Source organism: Rissa tridactyla, chromosome 7 (assembly GCF_028500815.1).
Source record: "Rissa tridactyla isolate bRisTri1 chromosome 7, bRisTri1.patW.cur.20221130, whole genome shotgun sequence".
Classification (NCBI taxonomy): Eukaryota; Metazoa; Chordata; class Aves; order Charadriiformes; family Laridae; genus Rissa; species Rissa tridactyla.
Window position 1 is genome coordinate 3,107,336 of NC_071472.1, and position 10,466 is coordinate 3,117,801.

General features: G+C 38.9%; 1 protein-coding gene across 16 annotated transcripts in view; it reads right to left on the minus strand.

The window, feature by feature from the left end:
• The window catches only part of MBD5 (methyl-CpG binding domain protein 5), a 144,835-nt gene that overhangs the window by 134,085 nt on the left and 284 nt on the right, over positions 1-10,466 (minus strand). Inside the window, exon 1 of one of the 16 annotated variants that reach the window (XM_054207667.1) lies at positions 10,213-10,363. The exons of the other annotated variants lie outside the window; for them this stretch is intronic. The gene's annotated coding sequence lies outside the window, so the exon portion shown is untranslated. Of the gene's footprint in view, positions 1-10,212; positions 10,364-10,466 lie in introns of those variants that run through there. 16 annotated transcript variants of the gene reach the window in all.

Below are 10,466 nucleotides of genomic sequence, written 5' to 3' on the forward strand. Positions count from 1 at the left end.
TATTCAAGAGATACTCCTTTCCTCACGAAGGTATACTGCATTTATTTCCTATAGCACGGGCTGTACTTCAGACCATTATCTCCAACTAGAAAATGCTAAATCATACTAAAGCTCCTGTTCAATAAAAAAACTTTTCTGGCTGTATTCATTGGAAGAACGTTTGTCCCTGTATATGTAAGTCTAGAAATACTAATCCGAAAAGGAAGATGGACGGAATTAAAAAAAAAATATTTTTCATATTTTTCTTAATTGTAAAACACATGCTTCTGGTTTTGTGGAATAAATTCACAGCCTTAAAACTCCGAAGATAAGAGTTAAAAAGAAGTTAAATTCCCTAGCAGAATGCATTTGCTCAAGTGTAAAGCTAACAAATGCTAAAATTTTTGGCAACACTTCTGCATTTCTGAATCATTAGGTAGTCAAACTATTTTTTGATTTTGCTTGCATGATGTTGGATTAGAATAATCCATATAAATCAGTGGTTTCCCCTCACTAAGAATACTGTGTTTACTTCTGGTCATCTGATGTCAAAAGGATGCATAAAAAAAATAGGAAGGTTCAGAAATAAATAACAAAAATGACTTGCATGTACAGCAGTGGATTAGAATTGTTTACTCAAGAGACGAGTAAGAAAGAATATAGTCAAAGTAAACAAAATAATGGCGAGCCAGAGAAGGCACGCTGAGCATTTCAGTCACCCTTTTCAGAATATAATGATGGGATGCTTTTCCTAATGAAAACTTAAACACGTAGGTCTTTGTCAGAGAGATCTGTTTATGCTACAGGAACGGCAGAATTCTCCAATGCTTTCCTCCAACCAAGACGTGGAGCTCACAGCCACAAGACAGAACTGAAGTAGGACAAAGAAGAAAAAGCTGAACTCGAGTCATGTATTTAGTTGCCTAGAGACTTAACTCGTGGAAACCTAAACATCCAGGCCAAAGTCCTCAAAGATATTTAAGCACTTCTTTTCTACTGATACCAGCTATCATTTGAAAACAGTGGGGCTTGGTGTCCAAATATGCCTGATGATCTAGACTGCAACAACTTTTAAGCTCTTCCAAGTCTAGGCAGCAACAGTGACATTATATTATGAAATTATTTATATGCCTGACAGTAGTCGGATGCCTATTCACTTCCCTTTTCAAATCATCCCAAGACTCTATTATATGTAAAGATGTATATGTATATGTATTAAGTAGCACTTTCTAGTTGATACTGTGTGTGAAAATATAAGCCACAGGGCTTCATACTTGTGTCTTGGGTAAGGCTACCAGGTTTTTTTCCATGAGTTGTCACCACCTCCCTCCCCATCACGCTCCCTTACCAGATCTCCCCTCTGCCATGACAAATACTTTTATGTGCAGCACATGGCCCCTCTTCTCCAAACACCTCCCAGTTTTTGTTACAGCCCCCATTACCCCCACACCACCCCTCCAGCCGTCAACTCTTCTCCCAAAGTTTGCTTTGCCTCCATCCACCTCCCCTCTGGCTGCATCCCCCTGTGCTCCCCTCGCCATTCACACCCTGCTCTGCTCCCAACCACCAACCCCTCTCCCCAAACCCTGCTCCTTCCTAACGTCTCGCTTCCTTCCTATGACACACCGCAAAGCCTCTCCAGAAGCTTTCAGTTACAACCCTCCTTTCTCTTACAGAGAGCAAAACACCTTCTTCCCGTAAAATAAGTGTACCTAACGTCAAATACCACAGCGAGCGGCAGGAAGACTTATCCGCAGGCAGCACCTTGCAGCTTGAGGGAACTGGCTTCTCCGGTGAAGCAGGCTTCCCCATCCTTTGTTTGCACAAAAATAAAAATATTTCTACCTAGTAATGGCGTTCTCTGAAGTTTCAAGTTTATTCCTGGCATTCCATGAGCCAGGAGCAGCAAGTAGCTTGCTGCGCTACTGACACACAGAAAAATGCCACCAAGTTGAGCATCAAACTTTACTTCTCAGACTAACTAAGAGTTAGTAAGTTCTTAGGTATTTCTAGTAGGGCACAATAAAGTATGTGAGTAAAGCAAAAGTAAACAACAGGAGAGTCTATGCAAACTGAGGACAAAACAATCATGGATTACATGGGACAGGATTAATGCAGAGATTAAAGTAATAGTAATTATTTGCAGATTTTTGATGAACGTAAGGATTCATACAACCTAATCCTAAAATACCACCTGTCTGTGGAGCCCTCCAGTACACACGCGAACCGACTTTTTTGAGACTCTACATTAGGACATTAAATGGAAGTCTCTAAAAAGAGCTTCCTTTAATGATAACTGGAGATGCTTTAAGATACCTTCAATCCAAGGTTCACCAGTTGTCAGCAATGAAGAAGTTACATTCACCACCATTACAATGAACATTTTCCTATATTACATATGATTTTTGACTACTATCTACCAAAACAGAAACTAACTCGTATTTCACTTTTTCTACAATAGCTCAGAAACATTCTAGACATACAGATACTATAAATAAATTCCAATGCAAATGAAGTATTATAATTATTTGCAATAACCAGCAAAAACTACATTTTTTTTTTTACTGTTTTGTTAAATGCAATAATATAAAAAAAAAATAATCAGAATAATATACTTTCAACGGTTCCAGTATGGGGTAAGTGTGTCTCAGGTTGTTGTATCAAACCCACAACTTAAAAACTGAATAAAGTTAAACTTATTTTTAGTCAGCATAGATCAATATTTGGAGAAAGTCGATTAACTGTTTTCAAATAAAACAAAAAGTTGTAAATAACAGGTTCTACAAAGTTTATGTATTCATTCTCTGACAAAACAACAATTATTGCTTTGCCAGTTATTATTTGGAAAAAAAAGATGTAGTTCCTACACACAGGAATACCTTTCCTGGCATAAACTATTTACACGTTCCTCTTCCATAAAGAAAAGATATAAAAATTATTATCATTTAATTTGCTGTTTATTTTTTAGTTCCAGGGATGTGCTCATTAAGTTGTACCTCACCATGTGTCTGCAGCTTCTTAGCAGAACTCTTACATCAGCTAATGACTTGAGTTACAAAAAATGATTAAGACTGATTCATAACTGTGAAGTTTTTAAGAAAAGGAGCATGGGAAAAAGACCAGCGAAAACCGCAAGCACAGGAAGAAAGCTAAATATGTAAGGTGATCCACTCAAATCCACATACCAGCTGATTAAGAAGCTGCCTAACGACCAGCTTTTGGGATCATTACATGGTTAGAACTGCTCATTCCCCAATACCTCTGTCAACTTAGAACTCCTGAAAAATTCAGGTTTAGGGCTTCATTCAGCACCCAAGGAAGTTAATAAATATTTTAGCACTGACATCAGTGAAAACAGAATAGACTCTTTATTTTTTTCCTTAGCGTAAAGATTTCATATATACGTTTTTAATAACAAAATATTAAGAGTTTATGGATGTTTCAAAAAAATTAAAATCACCTTACACAGCAGTATTACAATACCCCAAATTACATGCCTAATACAAACCTATTTATCGAAGAACAACAACTTGGCCAAAGTGTGATACAAAAGCTACAACAAAGATGTTACCAGAGTAATACAACTTTCAGAAAAAAAACCCTATCAACACTACCACAGTGAGCACTGCAACTTTATAGCTAGTAAGCGCTGCACAGATGGACAAGTAATTTTTAGAAATGAATCACGCTGCAAATGATTTTACTAATTTTAAAACAGAGGTGAGGAACCAATAGCCTACAGGCCAGATATGGTTTGCTTCTTCAGTTCAGATGGCCCGCAGACACATACGTGTTTTATTACTTAATAACACCACAGCAGACTTCAACAAAAACCATGCAGGTTTAAAAAGGCTCTAACAATTCACATATTTTTAAATATATAATCCTTAAACCCAAACATCAGCCTGAAGTTTAAAGTATTAAATAAAATCTATGTTATCAGTTTACTTTAACGCACAAATTCTTGAGTTACTGTCCACTAAATACAGCACATTCTTGCTACCCTGAGAAGGTGGGACGTCACAGCCCTCAACATTAAATTATCTTAGTAGAGAAAAGCCAATGGTACTTTGAGTTTGGACAACAGCACTGGTTGTGGTAGAAGAATTTTGATACCTGCTCTGATACAGAGGAACATACTCTACAGCCCTTCCTTCGGATAAAACTTCCACCGAAATCAATTAAGTGTTTTGCCTCAAAAAGATACAGTCCCAAATACAGATCTCCGTCTTTCACAGACAGCTTCTTTCAAAGAGCAAAGCATTTCTGATTCTGAAAGGGTGTGCTGGATTCTAAATATGAACAGAACAACAAGTGAAAAAGAATTTCTTGAGAGAAATCATAGGCCACCCCTCTACTTTCATCCTTTCTGCAATTATTTGCAGCTGCCACGAACATATTGGTATTTAGTAAACTGAAGGCTGCAGCTTTAATTGAAGTTTGCCTGCTATAAACAGTTAGCTGCCTGGCTCTGGCCCGCGCTCTAATACCATCAGCAGAACAGAGATGGGAAGCATAAACAAACCTTTTAACTAGATTACAGTTTCTAAAACAGCCAAGAATCCCTTCAGCAAGAACTCCTGTGTGACAAAATGTTAAAGGAGGAAAGATATTTTGAAAGAGTGTTTTTAAAAAAGCCTAACCTTTCCTAAGATAGTAAGAATGGAAGTCTTCTGAGGAAAATGACTTTAAGTTTTCAAAGGGGACTATCCTTGAGAAACATAGTCTGATCCTTCAAGAAAAAAATTAAAAGCCAGAAAACTTTAAAACAAGCGGTTGCAAACCAGAAGGATATTTTCCAAAGGCTTTTTCTCTTAAGACTTCAAAATGCATCAAGAAAAGTTATTGAACTTAGAAATACCAGCAGATCTTATAATATCATTTCACATTTAAAGTAGCCGTGCTCAAGAACAACTTCACAAAAACACGCTGCATCACAAATTTATCCCAACATATCTACCTCTTAACTCTGACCCTTCTCACAATTTGCTTTAGGTAAGCTTCTTTCCTGGAAAGATTATGAAGGGACAACGTATCCCCCCTCCTGCCCCTAAGCCCATAAAAGACAAAAGGAAGTTCTGTTCTAAAAAATCAGCTCGCTACAGATTTCTGACTACTTTGTTTCTTTGATCAATGCTGTCATTTGTCCACTTTTGCAGTGTTTTCTTACAAAAATAGCAGATACTAAAAAATTCTTCCTCTCATGTAGGGGTTGGATGAGAGGATCCAGCAAAAACTTTTTTTGTGCTTGCCTTCTACATACATATAAAATAAATAAAATTTACCCCCAGAAGTCAACAGCATGCTTATATAAAAAAAATAAAGAGGTGCACAGATCTTCATTGCATCAGAGTATTAGATGTAAAAAATTAAATAAATTTTAAATATATATAATTTAAAAGTAGATTAGGTGCAAACACATTCAAAATATAAAGCCAGTGCCAGCCGTTTATTATTGTCAATGCTACAGCTTGAGTCCTACCAAAATACACGAAAGTTGTACTCATTCTAGTGGGGCTAATCATGGATACGTATGCAAATACACACAGGCACGTGTGTATAAATACTTGTGCATGTATAAAAGTATACATGAGAGATGCAGGGAAAAGCTCAAAGGATGAAGACAAAACTTACTGTTTTACCCATTTTTGTAAGGGGTTTAGTCTGTTACAACAGATAACCCTAAATACTGCGTTGGCAATGATCTACCAGAGCTTAAAAATAAAGTCTAAAATTGGCGAATTGAAATTTAATTTACATGTTTTTGAAACATTAGGCAGTATGAATAGAAAAATTAAACTAGCTATATTTATGATATGTAGGCCTACCTTCCATTTGGCGGACTTTTACTTTTCTCCCTAACTTAGACTGCATTTGTTTCCTTTGGCAGCGGGATACAAGGCAACATTACTGCAAGCCTCTCTTTATCTAAACGTTGAGAATATCACCATTCTATCCAACAGGATTTGTTGTGCAAACAATTGACAACTGTTCTGGTTCCCTCACTTGGGAATTTTTCTTAGCAAGGCCACACTACTGATGGTGCAAACCAAGGGCCCAAATATTTAAGATGCTATTTATGTTTCAGATTTCCTTCAGTAAGTCACAAAAAAAAAATTTGGATTTAATGTCACTGAAAATGTAGACTAATCAAACATTGTGAGAATATATATATATATGGGGTTTTTTTTAATCCTGGCCTTCAATCATACCTCGTATAGGAATAATGTAATTAACATAATTGCTTCTATAGGTCTTAGTTACCAGATACTGTGACAGGATAATTTTTAAAATACTGTTTCCTTACTTTAAAATATTTCCCGTAGAAGAAATAAAAGAAAAAAAAAAAGGAAAACATCATATTGAGGAATTTAACAAGAGTAATAAATAAAATCCTTTATTCTTTATTTGATAAAGAAAGTTACCAGAAAACTCAAAAAGAATTTCCAGACATTTTACCATTTCATTTTTTAAGTAAATTTGAAGCTCCTGAAAAAGAAGATTTCAGGAAAAAAAAACACAACAAAAGCCCAAATAAGTGACAGAGGTAGGTGCCTTGTGCATCTCCATCTCTCCGTATTGCCCTCTACAATGCTCCTCAGCTCCATCCCAGTGAACCAACACTCAAAGCTGCTCTCCATGATTTGTTCCTTAGTCATTCCCATGGGAAGGAGAGGAGGGAATGGAGATTTTTTGCGATGGGAACACCTGTCAAGCTGCAGATAAACTGAGATGATCACAAAGGTCTATGAATAGCCATCTCACAGTAATGACTGATTCCTGCTGCCATGTGCCAGATCAAAACAACAACTTACAGTTAAAACTTTCGAAATAAAGCAACTGTGTGGCTCCAAAGATCTGTAAGTACTGTTTTAAAGTATCTATTTTTTACACTTCTTTTATACACACACATGCATTTGTGTACGTAGCTAAACATATATGCATATGTACTCATACACTTCACAACTTTGTAATCTAAGTCGTTTTGACAAATTTTACCTCAATTTAAAAATAGTGCAAAGTCTGAACTCCTTTCTAGATAATTTATTAAAAAAAATAAAAGAAAAAGGTATTGCTATAATAAAGAACTTGGAATTTGAAGAGAGGAAAGGAGTCAGACCTTCTCAATTTCTTAACTGATGCTTTTTATTAGCATCCTGCTTGGTTTAACTCTAGTTACATAGCTTTCAGGATGCTTTAATTTTTATCTTCCTCCAATACTCTTCCAAAATCTTATTCCTAATACAGGCTTTGGTTCCTGTGCAGGCCTACTTGAAACTGATTAAGCAGTATTATTCCACCTAATAGTTCCAAAAATAATTACAAAGAAAAGCCAGTGAAAGCCTGTGGTTTCAAACATTCAAATAACTCTTAAGAAGAACAAGCAGGTCCTTAATGACATGAGAGCATTCAAAAATGTATCCTGTATCTTCTTATTGTTGAAATCAATGGTAATTTTAATACTCACTTCCACTGGGATAAAACAGAAACCAATAGAGGGTCCTTAAAAACCAACCAAACAAAACCAAGCCACTAAACAAGTGAACAAGCCCAAAAAAAGAAACCAAACTTGCCACTTTCCTAAAGTTTTAACAGTATTTTTGAAAAGGAAGCTCAGTCACTTTCAAAATTTGTGTCCTGTGCCATTAATAGATGAGATTCTTCTCTTGCAAGCTGCTTTGTGCATGTGGTCTCTTAAGCCCATAGAAAGACACACTGACATTAGTGGGGCTCCAGATGGGCACGAGGGGCCACCCACCTGGTCTACTGCTTTCCAGCAGGAACATCCACGATAAGCACTCGCTGCTGATTCAGAAACTAATTTTGTAGTTACGGATCGTATTCGAGTTACTGACCCTCCACATACAAGGAATTGCCACGAATAACAGTGGGGGGGGGCAGGGGGAAGTACTGACAAACCAAATTAAATAACCCAGCTGAAAACCAAGGCATTCCATTTCTGAGTGGACTGTTACTTATGCCAAGATCTTCTGTGCATTTTAACAAGGAGAAAGACTGATCCCTCCACAGCCAAAAAGGAGCTGAAGGACCGCATGTGAAAAGTTAAATTATTGAAAGCATTGCATCATAAAGATTCCCTTCAAACATCCGCCTACCTAGTCTAAATAGAAACAAACACATTCATCTGCAAAGAAAGGTAAGAAAGCAAACTCCAAGAAAAGACTGTTAAAGACAATGTAAGTCTGGCCTGAACAGCATCTTTATATCTAGCACAGCCTACATTTTGCCATGGTAGGTTTCTCTCTAATTCAAAACAATCTCTCTGACCTAGAGTCTGGGAAGCCACTATAACCTAGAATACATGAAAATAATTATTAATTTTGGCTCAAAACCCCAAACAAAACAAAACTGTACTACCCTTTAGCCACAGCTGTTGATAAAGCAGTCTTCCTTAACACAGGTTGAGTCAACTCTTTCAGCTCTTAGAAGGCTGTTGTGACAGCAGGCAGGAGCCCCAAATGAATCTTAGCCCCCTTTGTGTTGGGTGCTGCAGGAACTGCCTCCGACACAACTCGGAATCCCAGCCCCACCAGTGGCTCCTTAGGAGGAACCTCCCCTATCCAATCCCCCCAAATCAGCAGTTGTCTTCCCAGCACAGATTTGGCTGCAGGAGCTGGAGATCTATAGAAATTGAAGGGTTTATTAGTAATTTTATCTCTAGGATTTAAAGTAAGGGAAGACCCTGAATTATTCTGCCCAGCTTTAGAATTCTGCTAAGGTATTTTACCAAGCAATCATATTAGATCAAATCATACTTATTTTTAACACTAAACCACAAAGAATTAGTGTTAAATCCCCATAATAAATAATACAACTCATCAGCTGTAGGCCATGAAAGTTGCAGCTCCATGTACATTGGGCGCATAATCCTGAAGCCGCTGTAGGTTTGCATGTACAGATGAAAATAGATCAATGGTATCTCAGGTTGGGAAAGGAAGCATTGGCATAAAAAAGAAGAAAACGGCATCCTTTACTCCTTCCTGGACAGTCTTGTGCTGGCCAACTCTTGCCTGTAGTAAACTAACCAAAAGGAGAGTCACACATTTAAAGAATGGGGTTTTACACACATATCTGCTGATTTTGACAATGATTATCAGTGTTAATTTTTTTCACATGTTTAAAACCAATGTAATCTTGTTTTTACAAGCTAACAGAAAACTAACGGCAAACAATTAGAAAGAATTACAGCGATGGCTGTTACCTTCAGTTCTTCTACGCAACATTGTTAAGTATTGGTCCAACTATATTCCTCTCATTCTTTCTACCCCAGCAAATTACGGCTTTCTCAAACTCTTTCCAGTTTGATCACAAAATTGCTGCTTCGCACAAGACACGTATGTACAAATTAGAAACGGGAGATACCAAAGCGTTTCAGGAGAGCTCTTTCTTGTGGGTATCCTTCCCACGTGAGGCAGAGATGACACATGCTCTCTGCTGACCACCATTTAACCGTGGTGCCCCACTGGAATACATACTTACGGCCTACTTCATGGTTCAGCAGGCTCCACGGTACTTAATAAAACTGAGCACTCAAACCGTCTTTTTAAGATTATGGAGGACATAATTAAGCTCCAGAAACAAGCAGACAACAGCAATTTTAATATAAACATCCTACTTATCTAGAGGACTCTTATTTCAATTTGACGTTAATGCCCAAACTCTTACTTTTGGATTCTTGCAAATCTCCAGAAGGCTCTTTCCAATATTTCTTTGAGTTAGGCATTTAGTTTGCCCCCTTACATTTTAATCTATTTCAGACATTTTTGACACTTAACTTTCCTTTTAATTAGTAGGAATAAATGGTCAGACCAGCCTACCAGCGGTACCTGACCTAACAAACCAGCACCGTCGCCAAGGGAAGATGGAGACATTTGGCCTTCCCAGCAGAAGGCCATAGAAAAGCAGATCACGACATACGTATATTTGAGCGAGCCATCGACCAAATATAGCCAGCCACCACCAACAACCACGGACTGCCATCAAACGTGCGACACCCATCCCGATCTTGCCAACATCGAGTCCAGTTCTTGGACAACCCCTGGAAGTTCAGCCCGCCGGCGGCTCTTTGTACCACCGGCCTTTCATAAGTCAAATAACGGCCCCAACCCACCGCAGAAAGCCCCGACCGGGAGGGTGCAAACCCCAGGGTCCCCCCCAGCACCCCGATTCCACAGACGCCACTTTGGGGATGAGCCGGGGCTCAGCACCCACCTCAACTTTCCTCATAACACCGCGCCTTCAGCTCAGGCCGACATCACCCCCGGCCCCAGAGAAAGAGGCGGGGGGAGAGGCTTGAAGAACCAGCCCCCCCGCCTTGTGAGGAGCCGGGGGGCCGGAGCATCACCCCGCTGCTCCCCCCAGGCGACAACAAAGCTCGGGCCGGACGGTTCGGGGGGGGGGGGGGGGGCAGAAAGTGACAGGCGGCCGCCCGGCGCCCCCTCCCCGCCGCCCGCGGCCCAGCGCGG